Below are 21,267 nucleotides of genomic sequence, written 5' to 3' on the forward strand. Positions count from 1 at the left end.
GTGGGGGCAACCGGGATGAGAACAGAGATGAGAATATATATGCGGTGGCCAGTGTTGTGAGACAAGGCAGGTTGCTGTCACTTTAAAAATGACTGTAATAAAAGTGACCGTCGCAAGATGGATCTGGTGATTTTGGCTTGCTAATCAGTCATCTGTGAAGAGGAGCATAGCCCAGATTCAGCAGTCGCCTGACACCTCTTGATTGATGTCTGCGCCTTACCAAAAAAAAAAAAAAAAAAAAAAAAAAGGGCCATTAACTGTCTCCCTATTAAATTGGGTGGATTGTCCCAAACGTATCCAAAAAGTCATCGAACTCAACAACACTCGCTCGTAGTCAGTTAATATGTTCGTTATAGTGAAATTACGAGAAACGTCAATCAGCCTTGTGCTCATTTCTGGTTGTTTTTTTGTCTTTTGCGAGGGGTCATATGGCAGACTAGCACTGACCAATGCAAAGGAGCCCGTACAATCGGTAATGACAGGAAGTGTGTGATGTTAAACCTCCTTTTAGCCCCGGTGACATAGAAAAAGAAAAAAAGAATTGTGTGCGCGCGCGTGTGTGTGTGTGTGTGTGTGTGTGTGTGTATATATATATATATATATATATATATATATAAATAATGACCCTGCAGCTGAATCTCATATCGCCTCATCTCACCTTCTCTCTCTCTCTCTCTCTCTCTCTCTCTCTCTCGCACACACACACACACACACCACACACACACACGCCCGCGCACGTGCACAGATTGCCAGCAATAATAATAACCCCACAGACAACAGCTTCAGCCAGCTCCCTCCCATCTCCTCCCATCTCCTTACCCCCTCCTCTTCCTCCCACATACAATCAAACAAAGCCTCCTTCTTACCTTGCGCATGACCAATCCTTCCATCTGCCCCCCAACAACAACCACCTCCACTTTTTTTTTTTGTCCAAGTCTTCCACCATGCTATCTGTGCATGCTCTTTCCCACTTAACAGCGACACCTCACACTTCTCCAGACCATCCCACGGCCTGCAGTGTGGCACTCACTCTCACACACCCCAAATAAATGCAGCCCTGGTTTGTCGTTTTCCCATCCATCCCATGCCTCTCCCTCTCTCTCCCCCTCTCTCCCCACGCTCCTGGCTGGTGCTGGTGAAATATCAGGGCAAACGGATTCCAGCTTCTTCTTTTTTTTTTTTAGCCCCCCTCTGGCTCACAGGGGTTGTTCAGTGCTATTCGGCCCTGGGGTGCATTTCAACGCTTCTGATGTGAGAGAGGGACCAAGAACGAAATAGACAGAAAGACAGAGAGAGAGGCAGCCTGCCAGGGTCAGACGGCGGCTTTTAAAACGGCGTTGTATCGGCAACCTGGGTCGTACGGTGTGCGTGCGGGAGCTTTTAAAGGCCTTCAGATGATCTCCGTTTGCAAAAGTGACCATGCACTATGACAGGTGCACGGCCATCTTGGAATCACAGTAAGCGCGTGACATCCACGCTGCATGCGCGTGCGGGATGGTTTTGAAACAAAATAGATTCACACTTGTAGCCTGTCTTCATGCTCTTGCGGTGCAGGGTTCTCTAAATTTACTCGTTGATAATTATCAATAAATATTGAAGCATTTTAAATATGTGGAAATGTGTGTTGGTTCTTTTGTTGTTTTTTTTGTTTTGTTTGTTTTGAGCTAATCCTCACTCAAAACTGTGATCAATATTGTTTCTTTTTTTTCTGTCCACGAACAAATTTCCCCATCATGTTTGTTTAAAATGTCACATTTCATAGCAGAGTTGCTGTCAAAGAATTCTTTATTCTCAACTGGACTGATAATGGATTAAATGTATTTTTAGATTTCTTTTTCTTTCTTCCATCCCTTTTGTAAAGCCTGCGAGAATCGAGGTCAGGACATAAAAAAAAAAGAAAAAAAAGAAAATGCACAACTCGGAGGAAGACACATAGCTTTCAAAACAAATCACTGGCGAACTGCACTGTGTGCAATGATTGTGACATTTTGTTTGGGAGAAATAAGATTTAATTGAAGGGAGAAGTCAGTTACGCAACCAGGGAAATGTCTGCATTTCAACCCAAATTGAAAACACAACAGGGTTCACGTTTGCGTGTGTGTCGAGGAGTTGCTTCCACCCCTATCCCTCGCTTGCTTTTTTTTTTTTCCCACAGCAAAATCTGTTTACTCTTTTACCCAAAGAAGCGTATTTCTCCCAAAATCTAATAATACATATTGCATATGTTGTTGTATTATACAGTCACACTGGCAAAGAAATAGAAAAGTGACATTGAAGTGCAAGTGTGGAAATTCACTTTGCCGTTGCTGTTGCTGTCGACCGCATACATTTTAACTTTCGTCAACAGATTTGGCACAGATAAATGCAGACTACCATTTTATTGAAAAAAAGCAAAAAAGTAATTCCGCCTCTTTTGGCTAAAATGATAAACGTGTTAGGAATCCTATTACGTGAAAACATAACATCTGGACCGGCTTTGCTAACCGACGCACGGTCACTGCACTGATGCAAATGATTGCTTAAACCCGGTTCGCGTGGTGGAATGAAAGATGGCCTCCCGAAAGCCAGGTGAAGAGCCCTCGTGCAGACGTTATTTTAACAGTATGATGAAGCCTACACGTGTTGTGTAGCATCGCTGCTAACATCATCTTTTCGCTTGTCTTTTCTTATGCATGACTGTGTTTTCTTTCCATTATACAAACTGAATTATTTTTACACACACACACACGTATATATATATATATATATATATATATATATATATATATCATGTAAAATTTGGGATTGGGTGGTGTGGTTTTTATTTTTTTGCTTTTAATTTTTAACAATATTTGCAGACAGTGTTATAGCCTTTTTTTTTTAACTTGGTCACCTTGCGGGTGTACTGACGGCTTTTGCTAATGTATAAATACAATCAACAGTATGAATATAATATTGAGCTTTCAATACACTTTCTTGCTAAATCCACTGGCGAACAGGTTTTGTAAACTGCAGACCACATGGCATTAATCTGATGTCAGGATGTCAATGTGTTGACATCAAATTGACTTCTTGGTACTGAACGGGTTATTTGCAGCATTGGGGTGGCCCACTGAGTGTTGTGGAAGAGAAAGCGAGCGTGTGGCGCGGGGTGGGGGGCTCGGGGTGTTTGGATGAATGGACGATGGGGTTGGAAAAGTGCAGGGGTGACAGTCCCCCAGAGAGAGGCTGAGATCTGAAAGGACCTCTCGGACCACCAAATTGACATGTTCAAGCTTGTGGGTTGTCATGAAGGAAGCACTCTAATAAGCCGTGTGACAACATATAGGGTCTTACTTCCATAAGGGTGGGCCTTCTCATGTACTCTTTCTTTTTGTGTGTGTGTGTCTGTGTGAGAGAGATTGCTTCAATCACATTGTGAAATGTACGGGGGGTTTTTTGTATTTGTCTAATTTCTAAACTCCGTGTTTGTCAAGTTATTTCCAGTGTCTATTTGAGCTGTAGCTCCTTGCCTTGAACAAGGATCGCGCAGGTGCTATTGTTCCCATCTACTGCCGCGTTACGGCTCTATAAGTGCATGTGCCTGAGTGATAATCAATAGGATTCGCTGTGGAAGTGGATGTGTGTGCTGGGGCATCACACGGGGGTGTTTGGGGGTACTTCTTTTTGTATTCCGTCCCCCTCCTCCCATAGTCCATACATGGAGGACAGTGACTGGACGCGTGTCTATTATAAAGGGATCAACAATGAAAAAGATGGCAGGAGCAAAGGGCCAAGTGGGAAGAGGGCGACAGGGCGAGGTGAGGCTCAAAAGGAATCGCTGGTGCTGCTTTGAATCGGCCTGTCTGTGTTCATATCCTCTTGTGAGGGGAGTCACGAAAAAAAAATTTAAATCAGGAGGGGGTGACCTCTGCTGAGTGACCCTAACGCCTTCTTCCTCGTACTTCCTCCACGCAAGCACGACACATGTTCCGCATGTTCCGCCACACGGCCAACACGGCAGCCTCCCTTCCTTGCCCTCAAAGCCAGGTCGGAGCCATTGATTTGCACTTAATAAACAGAGGGGAACCGGAGGCTGTGTGGACCCACCATCTCAGGTGCCCCCCCAACCCACCGCCTGCTGAATCCCAACCCCTTCCTCTCCTCTTTCAGGAGCCTAAACAGCTGTGCTCCCATGTAAATTTTACATGACTGGCACCTCATTTTACAACCGCCATCACCGCCCCCGCCGCTCCCCAACCCAACACATATACACACACACACACACACATCTCCATATTATGTTGCAGATGAATGCATTTTATGCAATAGCCTCATCATCTGACAGTGCACAAGAGGGCATTTGCATACCTGATTGTGTTGGCCCGCCAGCGCGTGATTGTTGCATTCGTGGGTTACATGATGCTGAAATGTGATATTTGCTATGAAAACAAAGGGCAAGGGAGTGAGGGCAGGCGGCTGTGGATGAGGGGGACAGGTGGGGAGGTGAGGGAGTGGGTGGGGGTGGGGGGGATGATTCCCCTTGACCCCTATAATGCAACGTAATCCACTGTGCCCCCCTTTGATTGGGGCATTTTCCTGTTTTAATTGCTGTCATCAGTGTGGTGCACTATCAGCGGGCATCTGGAAGTAACTTCCAAGTCAGTGGTTGACCCCCCACCCCCACCCCTCAAAAAAAAAAAATGGAAAAGGGGGCTCCCAAAGACCTCACTGGGCTTTGCAGGCATGGTTACATTTCAAGAGACTTCATTTACCCAATTCTGCAAAGCAAAGATGCAGTTTGCAACAGCAACGAAATGTGCCACGTTTGGGGGGGCTGGTCGCTATCAAAAGGGGACCTTGACAAAAGTGGGGTGTTCGTTTGGGGCTTGTTGGCTAAGCTGTGATCAGAAAGAACGAGGCAAAGGTCTGCACTGGTACTCTTTGTTTTCAGTGCAGACACTACAAGTTCCCCCCACCCGACTCTCTCTCTCTCTTTCTCTCCTTTACTGTCTCTCGCTCAAAGTGGAGCGGAAGAGTGGGTTGATACCGGTCTCATGTTGCGTATGGATTTTCGTTTATATAATCGATCGAAATGTCCCAATACATTGATTTTGGGCTCAGTGTTTTACAAACAAGCGTTTATGGCTCTCGATTTTGTGTTAGGACTGATTCCAGCGTGACGACGATGCGCAAACCCGCCTGGGTTGTTGTTTAAAATCGTTCAAAATAACTTGAACACGTTAATTTAAAAAATGACAATATTAGTCAAAAGCATTAAACTGGCTCAAAGGTGATTGGGGTTAAAATGAAAAAAAGTACAATATGTGCTTCCTCTAATCAAATAAAGTGGTGTCAACACACGCGCGCGCGCGCACACACACACACTCGCGCGCACGCAGACACACGCGTCCACACAAAGCATTTCCTTCCCTGTGAATTTCTCCTTGAATTATATGCCATCACCAGTGTGTGTGATTGCGGAATATTAAATTAAAGTGGGATAAGTCGGCACCGAGGCGGGCTGCGTCCAATCCGCAACTCATTTCCCGTGTTCGAGCAGCGCATCACTGCTCCTCTGCTCTCAATGACAATGTGCCAAATGTGCGCATTTTGAACAACACTTTCCATATGCTATTATCGGATCGCTACCGAGCAAGAGAAAGACTGCAAAACGGAATGCTTTATACCAAAGGTACCAAGAATCTCCACTTTTCCCTCCATTTATCCTCCTTCTCGCTTGGCTATGCGGTGTTTGTGATCTTTTTTGATGGGTGGTTTTAAACGAGGTAAGAAAAAGGCATATGAAGTTTTTCCTTTTTTTTTTTTGTTTGTTCATAAAGAGACTGCATATTTTATGTAGCACCGTCTGATGGCTTTAGGGCGAAAGAAGCGGGGAGCACACAGAGTTGAGGTTGAAGCATTTATGGACAAAGCTACCATTTTTTTCGTTGATTTTTTTTTCAATTTATTTTCTTCCCTTTTATGGCTTACGTATATTAATGTTGCTGATTGTGGGCGAAGGGGGGACTTTTAAAGACTTGAGAGTTGTTGAAATAAAAGCGCTCATTCTCTCTTTGTGGCTGGGTTTGTAGTTTGCTGAGATGCAACTTTTCCACTTGGATAAATGTTTTTCATTTGAAGAATTTATAGGCACATTTGAGATGGTGTGTTTTTCCATTTGAGAAACATTATTCTCGAGCCGAATTGGTGATTGTCCCATTGGTTCGTATTTAGTTTTTTGTTGCTGATTTGTGCACGTGTGTGAGGCTGGAAGCGAGAGAGAGAGACTTGGCCAGTGGGTCACCTCCTGCACGTCGCAGGTAGCGGGTCACAGCTTTGGGCTTTTTTGGCGTGTTTTGGGCGGATTCTTGTGAGCCGCCGTGGGTCAGCCGTGTGCTACATCGGGCGAGCCAGGTGCATCTTTTAAAACGCACTAAACTTGGCGTGTTGATGTGAAGACTTGCGTGATATTTTATGTTCATTATTAATGGACGCGTAGGAAAAATATATACTGTATATCTGCATTTTTTTGGGTGTCCGACATTTTTTACACGGCCGAGTATTTTTGTAATAGAGAAGCTAATGGATACACAGCAAGTAACACAGAAAACTTAACGCTTCGTGATGGAAATTTGACGCCTATATATTTGACTTTTCCAGATCAATAGGTTTTATTCTCAACATCACTGTATATCGAACGCCCAAGCACACATTTAGTTCAATCACAGCAGCGTTTGCGGATAAATGATCAATTGTGAACCGAGGACGCCGCCGTTCTGGATCTATTGCTCTTGGAAATATTGGCTCTTTTCAAGTGTTTTTCCTCCGGAGTCGGAGCATCGTTTGCGGGCAGAGAGAAAGGAGACCAGGGTGGTGTGGGTAGCAGTCGGGGGAATCGGACTTCGAGATAAGCGCGTATCCAGAATAACTCGCTTCAATTATTTCCCTCTTTTTAACTGAAAGAAAATGAAAAACGAACGAAGGCATAATCGTGAGGAGGGTAAGAAAAGAGCACCGTTTACCTAAAGGATGCTCCTTGAAATTAAAGGAGGACTCGACGTTTTATGACTAGACCGTAATCCTCCGTTTCCACGTTTAATTAATGCATCGAAGAATAGGTCCACGCTTGACAAACTACTTGAACATCCGTCAAGTATCCGAGCGAATCCACCGGACTCTCGGGGCCGCCTGTGAACGCGGCGTCGCCGGCTTTTGCGGGCTGCGAACCCCCCTGGAGGACGGGGAGGCAGCTACAGCAGTAGTCTCGGATCCGGAAAGAAAGTGACAGCCTCAACCGCGCCCCCCGCTTCTCGCCATCTCTCATTTGGTGTCAAAAGACCCGTCTCGAGCCAGAATAACCAAGCCCGGGGGGGGGGGGGGGGGGGGGTCGTTTGGCTTCTTGAGGATCCGGTCCGGTCCGTGCACGGCTGCAAAGGGGAGCAAGTAGTTCACTTGCCGCTAGCAGCCTTATCATCACATCCCAAGCCCCGGTTCACTTCACCCCCCAGCTTCGATTTTTCTCCCCCCCACCCCACCCCACAAAGTCGAACCAGATCCCTTGATTTTCTCCGAGAGCAAGTCTTAACTCTAACTCCTAAAAGCCGACATTGTGGAAACACAGTAAACAGTTTGCATTGAAACGCTCAATAGGGGCACTTTGTGGTGCATCGTAGAATGAGGGCGGGAGGGGGGGGGGGGGGTTGTAGAACTTGTACAGTATTTTTTGGCTCTTGTGAACCCACGCGGGCCCCTTGATGGTCCTGAAGGGGCAACGCATGTACGTACTGTATATTACGGATCACACACAGCCCTTGACACATCCAGTAAACACAATGTGGACCGTCTCAGTGTATTGTCTATTGTCTTTGGACATATTGTGTGCACACAAGGATGTGTGCACGCGCCATTTTGATTCACTTCACTTTATTTTTACCCCCCCCCCCCCCCACACACACACACACACAATATTTACTCACGTGTATGTTTTAGCATTATACTAAACCTTGTAATTTTGTCTTCTTAAATTACAATATTGACGATACATTTCCTTGTTAAAACGTGCTATCTCGGTATAAAAATACACTTTTGCTTGTCCATCCTGTTTTCTTCAATTGTTCTGGCTGCAGATTTGTGTCATTGTCACATTTAAGATTAACATAGACGTTTATTTTGTTTTTTGTCTTGCTTTCCGGTTTATATTGCGCTCTTTTTTTTCTCTCTCTCCGTAAACCTGCGGTCGTCGCGTTTGCATTCTGGGGACTGTTGATCAACTCACTAATTACACTTATTTTTCCTCACTCCGCCTCCTCTTCCTCTGCACCCTCCCTTTCTCTCTCTCTCTCTCTCTCTCTCTCTCTCTCTCTCTCTCTCTCTCTCCCCCCCTCTCTCTCTCTCTCTCTCTCTCTCTCTCTCTCTCTCTCTCCCCCGCTGTCTCTCGACCCATTCCCAGAGTGCATATCGGGAAATGGACACACAAAGACATGCGCACTCAACTTAATCAGCCATTTTTTTAAAAAAACAGGGCTAAAACGATAATAATTAGCAGAATAAAGACATATCGGATTTTCGTGTCCTTTGCAACCTCGGCGTTGAGTGAGCCTCCGTCCACCGGAGAGAACGCGTTTGCAGCCCCGTCGACACGTCGTCTCACCGCCACCGGAACCAAAATAAGGGACTCTAAGACCGCTTGACGTTTGTGATTTTTTACCCTTCTCCCTTTTTTCCCCATCACAAAGTGGGAGGATTATTTCAATTCCACCTGTTTTTCGTAATTGTCTTCGTGAGCTGGATGTGACTGTTTTGCACGAGCAAGAGCGAAGAGGAGCGGAGGTGGCGTCTTCGGAGGGGGAAGAAAGTAAGTTCTCTCCTTTAACTTTTATTGAGCAGTTGGCTCGGTGTGTGCGCTCCATCTACGGCTCGCCTATCGATTATCTATCTGGCTGCTGGTTCACTGACATCGGGTCAGTTTGGAGAACAGGTGTTGGGCGCCGTGTCTTTTTTTTTTTCGTTTACGAGTGCACAGAGGGGGCGGATTTCGACGCCGGTGTTGCCCGTGCATCTCCGGCACTTTGGCTGCGGCCACTCTGGGTGACTGCCAGCCTCGGAGGGGCTCTTGACGCACGGCTGCGCGATCACGACCGACCTCTTAAGGTTGGACCTAAGCTTTCGGGGACAAGAGCCGGACGTATTGTCGCTCCCCCCGCGACGAGACCAACCGTTTCGCCGCTTTTGCGAATGGAGCCTTTTCCACTTTGTCGGCTTTTTCGGATCTGACCCCCCCCCCCCCCCCCCCCTCACCTCCTTACGTTTCATACCCATTTTTGGACGTCTGTCCAGTGGAAGCACCTCCCGATGTCACCAGTGCACTGCTCTCATTTTTGTGCTTTTCAATCACGAGCTTTCAAAACGCGCGCACACCCTCTTAAGTTCACCTGCTACGCTTTTTAAAAGTACCCCCAAAAAGTCGCCGTCCTTTCACTATACCCTATAGCGACGTGTTCGAGTTTAGCTGCCCGGGAGGGAGAAGCGAATGTCCGGTTGCCTATTGCATGGCGAGACCGGGGGAGAGCACTCGCCTCCCCCGGTGTCAGTTATGAGGAAGATCGGAGAGAACCGAGCACTATCCACCAACTTTATTGCAGTTATGTAATTAAATAAAACATTTTATCTCCCATTTCCATGAGAATACTTCATACAATATTCGTAATTGAACAATAAATTGCAGCCTTCTAATCTTGCCGGCATATTCAAGAACCCGTTCGTCCATCCGTTTATATTTTATTATAACGCGTCACATGTTTTTAAATTCATTTTTTACTCTCTCGTTTGTAAAACAAAAACAAAAACAACAACAACAAAAAAGTGGGACACAAGTGACAGGTCGTGGGATTGGAGGGAGGTCATCGATCGCACACAAAAAAACAAAAAAAACATCAGGGCCGAGGGGTCAGTCTGTCTCAACACCGAGTTTATACCCGTATAGCGTGTGTGTGTGTGTGTGTGTGTGTGTGTGTGTGTGTGTGTGTGTGTGTGTGAGTTCGTGCGTGTGAGCAAGCGCGCATGGATTCGCTTGTGTGTGTTGAACGTGTATTTTAATGTAGGGCAACCTTTTTTAAACAAAAATCGATTTAGGTGTTTTGTCAGTTTTTTAAGCATGTACGTGACTTCTTATTTTGTATCTGTTGATGTTATCCAATTCCAAATATCCATGAAATGGTGAAATGGTTATGATTGAATATTACTCGAAAAGTAGTATTCCCATAATTTGCAGCTTTTATGTGAAGACGAGAGGACTATTGCTAAAATGCAGTCTTACTATCATTTTTAATTTGCTGAATTTTAAAAGAAAAAATACGTTTTATTAATTATGGACATTAATGAGATCACTTTGTATATTTGAACACATGTTTGATTGGATCTAACATTCTTTTGCGAATATATTTCAATGATCAAATAAAAAAAAACATTAGGGCGAATAAAAATCACAATATGAGATGAAACGACTCTCTAATTTCATTGAATTTCATCAGTTAGTGATCTTATTGTCCCACTCTTATTTTTTGGTCTTGCAAATGAGCCCTTTTGTAAGGTCTGTTTGCAAAAGCGAGTCCCTTGTTTTTGTTTTTCCTTTGCATGATGTCTTAGCTCTTTCAAAGGGTTGAGCGTGTATCGCTGCATGTTAGTTAAGCAGCTCGTTGTATTCATTTTACCCATAGCAGTGGAAGGGAGCGACGAGGAGGGGGTAGAGCAGCAAAAAAAAACAGTGTGAGCGATGGGCTGAGGACAATAGCTGTTGGCTTGAAAATGCTTCTTGATTATTAAAAGCTAATGCATTTGCAGTATTGCAGCCTTCATTAAGGGTGCACACGCCAGGAAGGAGGGGTGGAGGGGGATGAGAGGTTACAGGGAGGAAGAGATGATAGGAGATGGAGAGAGTGAGAGAGAGAGAGACAGGGGGGGGGGTTGTCCTATAACTCCTGGGCCCGAGACACATGCAGCAAGAAGATTGGCTCGAGCCTCTCCTAGGGGTCGACAATGTGTCATTTCCACCCAGCTAGATTGCCCTCTGCCTATCTGATATTAATGTGCAAATCAATATTTCAGGGATTAAATTTCCCTTCTTCATTTTTTATGGTTTCTACCTCAATAAGTCTCCCGTCTAATAGAGGAGGCTGGATGATTTAGAAGCCTTTGCCGCTTCTGAGAGAGAGAGAGAGTGAGAGAAGCTTTGCAACAAGACTATCGCTGCATTTTAATGTTCATCTCAGTGAATCCCCAGCGGCCTTCCGTAAGGAGGGCTCCATCGCTACTTTACACCGTAAAGACACCCAATTTGCCTCAAAAGGCAGAAAGAAAGAAAGAAAATATGAGTCCGGTTGAATACATAAGACACTGTGTAATCCAAGTAGCAGGTATTAGTAAAAGCGGGACCCCCCCCCCCCCCCCCCCCACAAACACACCTCCCCCTTCTTCTCTGGTGCTACATCCAAACTGTCACGGCCGAGCGAACACTACAGCTTACCACACGGCGGCCTGCTCGCTCTAACGATATATCTCCACCCTCTCACTCATCCTCTTTTTATATTTGCATAGAATAGCGTGTCAAGATCAGGCAACATCTGGCATATGTGTGCCCGCTGCCACACAATGACCACAGCGGTGATTAGTGAAGAGAGGAGCATATGATTGCTCCAGTCAGAACGCCGCATCTCATTGAGAGTCAACTAGATGGGCCTTTGCACTCCCGACAGCCGTGCATTCAGGAGTGCGTGCGCCTCGACGTGTGTGTTTATTCCATCCTCTTTCCTGTACCATCTGCTGTGTGCATGTGTACATGTGTGTCCAGCACAGGGGGGGGGGGGGAGCCCCCCCCCCTCCCCACCCCCAAATATTTTCTCACTACTTCTTCCGGCTTTTTTAAACACAGGCATGATGTAGAGTGAGAAAACAAGTGAGGAGAGGGAGAAAGCGACAGAGGAAGAGGCACAAAGGAGCTCTAATTGTAGCACGACCGCTTGGCTTCCTCCCGATTCACGGCCATTACAATGTGAAAGGCACAACCTCTTTGTCCTGCGTTATCAAAACGCCGAGCGCGCACACAAACGCGCTCACTTCCATCCACTTGTGTTTCTGGGCTGTCTCACGTAGATTCGATGTCAGCATTTTTCCTCACACAAATAAACAGACACTGAATGAATGAGGCTAATTGTAATTGTGACGGATTGCGCAATTTGAGCCCGGCTTTATCAAGTGTGTGTGTTATGTTGCTCTTGTGTTGTATTCCCTTGTTGTGAAGGGAAAAGGAAGCAAAGGAGTGTGCTGCAGCTCGGCATTGCGTGTCAAGGAGGGGTGGGCTGGTGGTGGTGGTGGTTGGCCTGGGGCACCACCAAGCGAACACACACACACACACACACACACATGCACATTCTCCCTATCACTGAGGAGGGTTAAAGACTTGGAATAAGATCAAGCCTCTCCATAGCTCCTGGGGAGGGTGATTGTGAATATGCGAGTTTTAGTGTAATTAGCACTTAATTATATTAACATATGCAAATTGTCAGGCGTGAGGAGGGCTTGTAGCGCCAGTGGGTATGTGGGCAGGGATACAAGTGGTTCTATTGTAGCACGGCGGCAGGGAGAAAGAATAATGGCGAGCACATAACCAGCTCGCTTATGTAAATCTCTGGCTGGCCGCTTTGCCAAATTTCATTAGTCGCCATGACAACCTGCTTAATTGTGCTGACTAATGTCCCATGATCTGCTGCCAGTCAGGATGGATGTCACCCTCACTCCCCACCCAGACGCACACAAACATGAGAAGGTTAAGAGTGCGAGAGGCCCAACCGTTCAGATGAAAGCGGCTTCTATTTGCACACACGCTCCTCTTGTACCTACATTTGCATATTCAAAAAAAAAATAAAAAAAAGAATCCCCCACCACGTCGACTGTGTGCGTTGCATGTGGTGTCAATGTGTGGCGGGTGGGTTTCGGGGGGTAGTAGTAGTGGTGGCGGTGGGGCGTGGGGCTTTGGTTGGACGACAGCGGTTCAGTGGTGTGTCACATGTGTAACGTCTGCTCAGACTGGCACTGAGACATCGCTGAGTTTGTTTTTGATTACGGAACATGACTTTGATTCTGTCAAGTCCGACAAACTAGCATACAACAACAACATCTGGCATGTTGCCTTTTAAAGCATGCATCCCAGACAAATATGTCACGGCAACACATTTTTCTAAGCACCCCAACTCTTCTGCGGTGGACAAATAAAGTAGCCAAAGGTGGCTAAATATTAGGTCTTGCTGCTGCTACTGGTCGTTGCATGCTAATCCTGTTTTTTGACAGCAACGTAAACTGATATAATTGCTTTTCAGAGGCAGGATCGGCAGTTTATACAAGTGTGAAAGCACGGGAAAGGGGATTAGCATTATTTTGCATAATGCTGGCCGGGCGCTGAATGGGGCATTGAATGCTTGACTGGGTGACAGAGATGAAAGGGAGATGAAATGCTGTACCCCCCCCCTCCCCACGCCTTGCCTCAGTCCTGCTGTCTCGAGACACTGTTGTCAGTCCTAGAACTGGCAGCACGGAAATGCCAGGCCGGTGTTTTCTGGTCCGCTTCAGATGCCAGCAGACGTAAGCTGTCATGTAAGGCACTATGTCCAAGACGCCCTTCAGTTCAAACCTCCAAACCTCTTGTGCCATTATGTCGTGGCTCAGGTAGCATTTAGAAATGACGCTCTTCATGCAGTGAGCTGCATTTGTTGGCAAATTGGTTTGTTACTGCGGACGAGAAAAGCAGGTGTGTTTTCTGTGAGTACCGTCACCGTGTGTGTGTGTGTGTGTGTGTGTGTGTGTGTGTGTGTGTGTGTGCGTGTGTGTGTGTGAGCGAGCACTTGTGGTACAAGGGTGGGCGGTGGGGGGCGGGGGGGGGGGGTGACACAGCTTCAAATTGCCACCGTGACTTTCAAGTGACCCGACTCGACTTTTGTGACAAATTTATGATCCAACCGTCATCATCGGTCTTGGCGTCTGCTGTATGGAAATGATCCTTGGACGACATGGGGGGGTTCATATGGTGGAGAACATGCAACGCCACAAAGGCCGATGAGGTCTGTTTTTGTTGCTTGTTATTGGACAGGATCTTCTTTCTTTGACCTTTTGCATGCCTTCGCTCGCCTTTCGTATGCAAATTGAGGCTAGACCAGAGGAGGAAACGCACTGGAGTTGAGTGGAGGAAGACAAAGCCTTCCTCTCTCTCTCTCTGTTCTGCATCTCTACTTTTCCTGCCTCTTCCCCTTCACGAGCAACTTGACAGACTTTGGCGTGAAAGGAAGCGAGCGCTGGCTGCGGAGGAGAGGTGGCGATAGCAATCTGGCTGTGACCCTTAATACGAGCGAGGATCAAGTAGGCTGTGGATCCCGAGTGTTTAGGTGGAGTGGGCCCTTGTTGTGTGTCTATTGGTGACCGCTTCAACCATCTCGTAGGTTAGCAGCATGGTTATCCACAAAGTGCCATGGCAGATGTCTCAAAGCTATCGTACGGACTGAGAATGATCTCTCAGTAGCCCGTCATGAGGCCAGAAGCTTGTTTGTCCTCGAAACGTGTTTGTTTGGGGTTTTTGGGGTAATTTCACATGATGATAGAGAAGTAGGGTATCAGTTTTTACTGGCAAATAAATATTTGTTGCCATGGTGTAAAATAAATATCACCTCGGGATTAAGATGAGCTGATTTCCATACGAATGCAGATGTTTTTTTCAAACATACTGTATGTTTTGTTTTTGTTTTGGCCTTCGCCCTGCTTCAGCTATCTGAAACACACACACACACACACACACACACACACACACTAAAAACGTTTATGTGAATAACACACGAACCACTTTCAAGAGTTATTTCATAGTTGATCCTAGTTTTCTTGGCTTTCCAGTCAAATAAGTCAGCTTTCATGACTTTCCCCGCTATTCCTCACCTTGGATCTCGGTTTCCCCCAATTCCCCGTTGTTGCTTCTACTTTCTCCTGGCTTCTGCTTGACCAAAATGGCCTCGTTTGTGTTTGTAGCACCACCCGTGGCCCAAGTCTCCTTGTTTTACAACGCCGTTGCCGTGGAAAGAACAAAAAAAGAAGCGATTTCTTAAGCGTGCGCATAGCTCGAATCACATTCTCTGGTGGGGTAAAAGGATACTAATGCAGTTAAGACAACGCCGCACGAGCTAGCATAATCCGCCGGCGCAACACTGTTGAAGCACGACACGGTTTCAGGACTTCTTTTCAAGGCTGTGTTATGGGAAGGGGGCATGTTATCTGTAGGAAATGTAATTTTTGTCCTCATTGAAATCGTACATTATTGAGCCCGGTTATCTAAATGTTTTTGTTGCTGTTGGTCTCGCGCCAGTCGGGATTGTGTTACCCCCTCTCTCTCTCTCTCTCTCTCATCTCACTGGGCCTTCATCAATCTCTTCAGGGAAAACAGAAAGAGGGGATTTCCCCCCCCCCCCCCCTCCTTTCCTTCTCGCTCACGATGTTCTCAGTCCTTTTTCTCAGGCTCTCCTGCCTGCTCAGCATCTACTCCGGGATATTAGCTATGGGCCTGGTTATTTAATGCAGACTAATATGCTGATTCTTTGCCTTTCAAAGTGGAAGTGGGGAGATTTCATGGACCGAGTGAGCCGTAGTTCTCGGTTTTAGGTCAAACAAAATGGACTGCTGTAAGGCAAAAACGAGGCTTCCCCTTTTATGCTATACTGTATTGTCTAATTGCTCGTGTCTTTGCTGGTGTCTGTCGCGTATTCTTTGTCATCTTTCTTTCCATCCCCCGCATGTTTTTCTCCCTGTTGACAGCCACGACATGTCACATTGGCAGCGACTGTTCATTGCAAACGCTCATCCACTTCTCTCAACTTTTTCTTTCATGCTGCACATTTGGCACACAGCTTTTCTTGTTTTTTTTTTTTTTTTTAAGCACCACAGACTACCTTTTAAAAGAAATGTTAATGCAGATTCCCCAGCTGTTGGTTAAAGGTCAAGCTAACAGAGCTCGGAAAGATGCCATTAATTAGAATGGGAAAGAAAAGCCGCTGAATGAATGACTACGTTTGCAGAAGGTTGGATGCCCCAATAGCACAAGATGTCTCATGACAAACGATACATTCTCCTCCTTGTATGCCCAAGACAAAGACACAGATTCAAGAGCGCAGTCACAGGACATTCGCACATTAGTGAGGAGGAGATTGCGTTGTCTGTCAAATTAATTAAAGAAAAAAAAAATCCACACATTTGTATGTATCAACCACGGAAAATCAGTTCTCCGTGCGCATCACTCCGCGCGTGTCTTCCAGTGTTCATTTAAGTGGCTGCCGTGATGATTGGCGTTTGCGTTTCCCGCAGGCGATTGATTGCACATGAATACCAGGGCCATTGGCAGGGCTCGTCAGGGAATAAGTGGCTTATTAATTATGCATGACTGGTGGGTTTAAACAACACTGTCATGAAAAATGAGACAAGTTGACCAACACATTTCCACTGAGCTGCATGAAGACACATTACCGCGAATAATGACAATCATGTGAGAGAAATAATTCAAAGGAATATTTCCTTTAACTATACAGTACATGGAAAGAAAAGTTACCGTGCTTGGCATTTTGTAGTGTCAAAAAAAAAAAAAGCCTGAAGATGTATTTTTTTTTCGAGTGGAATGATCTAAAACAGGCAAGCATGTGTCTCCACATCTTCCCTGGGGAGCCTTCAGCCAACACTATCCTTCTCAAACCCGGACTTTTCCTGCCTGGCACCAGCCGTGGAATAATCTTTAATTATTTGCTTTTTAAAGCGGGGGAAAAAGTGAGGCTTTTTGTGTGACAGTGGAGAAAAAGAAGAAGAGCAGAGCGGCTGCAGGAATGTTCCTGTGTAAGAAATTGTAGGTATTAACAGGGGCGGTTTTTGTCAGTGGTTTTGGCTGATGAATCAGCTCTCTGCCCCTAGACTAAATAAGCGAGGGGGGCGCTTTGTCTTGTTTCATCCCCATTTGGGTGAGCAGATAGAAGAAGGCTGTGCAGGAATTGTTAAAAAAAGCAAAGCTTGCCCCTTTTGCTCAGCACAGCACACCAAACACACGTGTCAGGAAGTGCTGATGGATCATCCTGACTTTTTACGGTGTGATTTAAAATATGTAAAAGCGCAAACTATTCCAGGGTAAACATTTAGAATTGGAGTCTCATTAAAACCCTTTCAACAGCACACATTATCGACTGCTTTGTTCAATGTTTGGAAAAAAAATGCAATGTATTTGGAAATGCAAGGCAGAAAACCCATTACATGACCATAAGCAAAATGATGAGAATCGACCCCACTCTTTGTTTCTTTTTAAACATTGAATTGGTAGTGGTTAAACATTTTGTTTTAAATGTTATATCTGAATATTTTTTCACCCCACCTCTACTTAATAGCGGCATTTCTGAGAGCAAACAGAAAGGTCCACTTCATTTTGGTTCTCCTTTCAGCAGGCTGGCCCTGGATTTAGCATGACATGATGTTTATTTGTTAAAGGGATATTTTGGCGCTAATCTAAAAACCACACTTACTACATCTGACTGTTGTTTGTTTGTAGTAAAATCCAATTCAAGTGTACTTTTCTTTTTTTTTTTTCCCTCTCAACGTTCACCTTCCCCCGGCGAAATTATCTTCACGCTCTCTCATGGTAACCAGAAAAATAACCATGATAGTTTAAATAACAACGATACTTTCCTTGTGTTTTGGGTTTTTTTTTTCTTTTTCTTTTGGGTTTGAAAAGAAGGCAAACTAACAACAGCTGTCAGAAAGGGAAAAAAAAGGGGGGGGGCATCGGTTGTTTAAAAAGCAAATGGCTTTGGTCTAAAGTTCATTTGGAAACCTCTCTAATTAAATATAGAGCCAAAAGCTTAAGTTAATTAGTAATTCCCTGGGTCCAGAAATTAGACCTGTCACGGGTATTCAAGGCAGAAGCTTTGTGTTGTTTTGTTGTCTGCGCCAGTGCCCTGTGCCGCAAAGTGTCCTGCTCTCTTTGTTGTAATTTGAATTTTCTTTCTTTTCTCATGACGGTTAGGTGAGGGTCGCATCGTTTTTGGCGCCTAAATTATGTTTAGGAAAAAAAAAAATCACAAGACCTCAACCGGCATTGGTCATACTGTAACGTATGCATGACAGTTAGCTCCCAAAGTATTTTGGTGTATTTTATTTTGCTTTTATACAGTGTTTGCGCACATTGGATTTGACATAAAACAACCAAGATGTGAATGCCAACTTTCATTCATGAGATTTACCATTGAGGAATTCTTGTCAATTGCTGCAAATTAGAAGCAACATTTTCAGCACTTGAAAAGCATTCACACAATTGAATGGCATGACCGTAATTGGCCAAGTGTGCTTTTCACTTCATGACAATACCAAAAAATTTTTTAAAAATCCCAGAAGTCTGTTGTTGAGCTCAAATAAAGTGGATGGCTGAAAGGTTACTGCCCAACTCCTTTTGGACTTACGTCTATACCTATACTGCGACCTCTTTTATCTTCGCAGAACTTTTCCACTCCTTCTAAAAAAGGCTTTTAACCCCCCCACACACACACACAAATCAATGAGTCAGAAATCCGAGTTGTTTCCCAAGTGGGGCAGTTGTGATAGCACAAAACAAGCAAAGAATTTGGGGCTCTGGCTAGTTGATACAGTATAACCGGCCTTTTATATTTGCCAGGTGGATGTGAAATGCCTGCGTCAGAGACTGCGCTCTGTGTCTGTCTCTGAGTGTGTGCTATCCTTGACTGACGTGGACACGGTTTGCTTAACCTCTTCTGCGCTGCACTGCCATGGCCTTGCCAACTTAAGTGTGTGTGTGTGTGTATGCTTGTGTATTTCTGAGTGAAGTAGTTTTCTTTTTTTTTTTTTATATTCCCAGCAGGTTTTTTTTGCTAAACAAACCTGCTGAGAGGCTGAGAGTGTGACGGGGGTCGGAATCAACACAAAATGAGTGATATGTGTTTTTTTTTTTTTGTTTTGCTCCCCCTCACGCAGGCATTTAATTGTGTGCCTCCGCATGCCCCAAGAGAAAACATTTTTAGAGATTTTTTTTTTCAGGCTCTGTATTTAGCAGGATTAATAATTTGACTTGACAAATAATCCGTGTGTGTGTGTGTGTGTGTGTGTGTGTTGCTTTAGCCTCATCCAAAAGATAAGGCCGTGATTTATGTAACGGCTAAGCTCTTTCATATTGTGTATGTTGTACCTCACAAGCATGCTAGATTAATATTTATTTAGTACGGGCAAATCAAGGATTAAGCAGTCAACGTTTTAGCGCTAATCCGTGTCCCTGGTGAGATACAGAGACAAAGACAGGGCAGATTACCAAAGACAACGTGCCACCAAGTCACAATTAGTTGTCAACTATAAGTAGCGGACGGAAGATGCCCTAACAAGATGCAGAAACATAATTCGACTCTCGTTTTGTCACGCTTTGCGTTGTTTTGGTTCTGCAACTCCCTCATTCAGAAACGTACATCGGCCACGGCAGCCTTTTGCCCGATTCACACTTGTGCGTCTCATGATCTTTCCACTGTTCACGCGTAGGCACTCACACACTCTGGCAATGACTACTTCTTTCTTAGCTGGGAGCACGTGGGAGCTGAGGGATAACTCGCTTGTACCGTGTGAGAGTGCAGGCATGTTGCAAAGTTCCACGTCGAGTCTGCAAATCAAATTACATTATTTGCTAGTTAAGTTAAACCACTGTGGTGGAGAAGTGGCAAAAAAAAAACCTGGAGAGGAAAGTAATGTGTGCATGTGTTTTATTTCTTCTTCTTTTTTTTTTCCCCAGGCGGCAATCTTGTTAGCGCTTGTTAACACTGTCAGGTGGGTTTCCTTTTTCAGGTACAACCTTAAAAAAAAAGGCCGTTTTGGTTGCTTGTTTGTATAATAACAGCTCAGTGATTGTCAATGAGTGCTCATCGTGTTTTCATTTGTAAAAATGCAGACAACCCCCCTTAAAAACAAGATCAACAGATTATACCTGCCCTGATGGGGGCACTATTCACGCACACGGAAATCCAACAAGAAAAGCGTCCTTGTAAACTAAGGCTCTGCTTCAGCATGGAGGGTTTGCTACAAGGAACTGCAAAAGGGCAAAAACAGGATCACCGCAGGGTTGATGCTCTGTACTAGGGAGGGGGCGCGGGAGTTGGGATGGAAGGAGCGAGTTCCAAAGCAGATGTGAGAGAAGCCCTCAAGAAGAGAGACACGTAATAAAAAAGGATGCACAGGCGAGTCTTGCTGCGATTAGAGAAAAGACAGGGAGAGCAAAGAGAGAGAGAGAGAATGCCATCCTTACTTCCCCTTTGCCCTCTTTCCTCTCGCTCACCCGGCGCGCTGAATGTTAATGGATTTTCTGCCCCCTCATCCAAACACATACACACACTCTCCAATCCCTCCCCATGGACACTGCTGCATTGTTTGTGGTAGTGCCTCTATTCTTTCAAACTTAATTACCTTCTTGCCTTTTGTGGCATCAGGGGCTGGAAGTTTTTTTTTTCTTTTTTTTTTCTTCCTCCGTGGTAGTGGAGGTCGTCACACATTCTTTTGGCTGTGCGCTCCCTTAATCTGGGGGTGGGTGGGCGGTACAAGTGTGGGGCAGGAGGTGGGGGCGGGGGTATCAGGATGAGGGTCCAAAGAGGGGAGCTTCTCCTCTGCTCCCGAAGTGGCTGAAGCAACCCCACGCACCCCCCGCCCTCATGCACGCGTGCATACATGTGCGCAAGTCATAATATTCAGGGCATAGGCTGCCCTTTGTTTGTGCGGTTCATTTCCAATCAACCTTAATTAACTGGAGAGTGTTTCCAGATTGCCAGCAAAAGAAAAATCCCCGCTTCCACCCCCCCGCCCCCCACACCCCCCTTTTACCCTCAGCCTCTGCTGTTTTGAGTTGGAGGACGGAAAGGGGAAAAAATTGGAGGCATTAGCTATGTAGATTGGCTTCTCCTTTGATGCTGGGGGAAAAAAATCTTTAGCAAGGGCCGTAATTGCAGACTGTGACCCAGCAGTGTCTGACTATTTATTTTAATGTTTCAGCTTGGTTTCAGTCGGAAATATTGCTGAGTTTCTACACATATTTTGACTGGACTGCGTAAGCCCATTTGGATACAAAATGAAATCTATTCAAACGTCTTGTGTCTGTTCAGCCACCACCCCAAATATCCGAAGAGTAACAGTCGAGGTACCCTTGACTGGACTCCGATTGGAAACACAAGAGTTCTTCTGGTTTTTGCTCTTAAGCAGTCACTGGTACAG

General features: G+C 45.4%; 1 protein-coding gene and 1 long non-coding RNA gene across 3 annotated transcripts in view; one reads left to right on the forward strand and one right to left on the reverse strand.

Moving 5' to 3' along the window:
* LOC147186730 (uncharacterized) overlaps window positions 1-1,135 on the reverse strand; it is a 31,408-nt gene extending 30,273 nt beyond the window's left edge. Inside the window, exon 1 of the long non-coding RNA XR_015099013.1 lies at window positions 867-1,135. This is a non-coding gene — a long non-coding RNA (uncharacterized LOC147186730). The remainder of the gene's footprint in view (window positions 1-866) is intronic.
* A 7,291-nt stretch (window positions 1,136-8,426) lies between these two features.
* zfhx4 (zinc finger homeobox 4) overlaps window positions 8,427-21,267 on the forward strand; it is a 73,662-nt gene continuing 60,821 nt past the window's right edge. For both annotated transcript variants that reach the window (XM_086101564.1, XM_086101565.1), the window contains exon 1: window positions 8,427-8,815. The gene's annotated coding sequence lies outside the window, so the exon portion shown is untranslated. The remainder of the gene's footprint in view (window positions 8,816-21,267) is intronic.

The sequence above is a fragment of the Hippocampus guttulatus genome, chromosome 21 (assembly GCF_054856545.1).
Source record: "Hippocampus guttulatus isolate MCC_2025c chromosome 21, RoL_Hgut_1.0, whole genome shotgun sequence".
In the NCBI taxonomy this organism is placed as follows: domain Eukaryota; kingdom Metazoa; phylum Chordata; class Actinopteri; order Syngnathiformes; family Syngnathidae; genus Hippocampus; species Hippocampus guttulatus.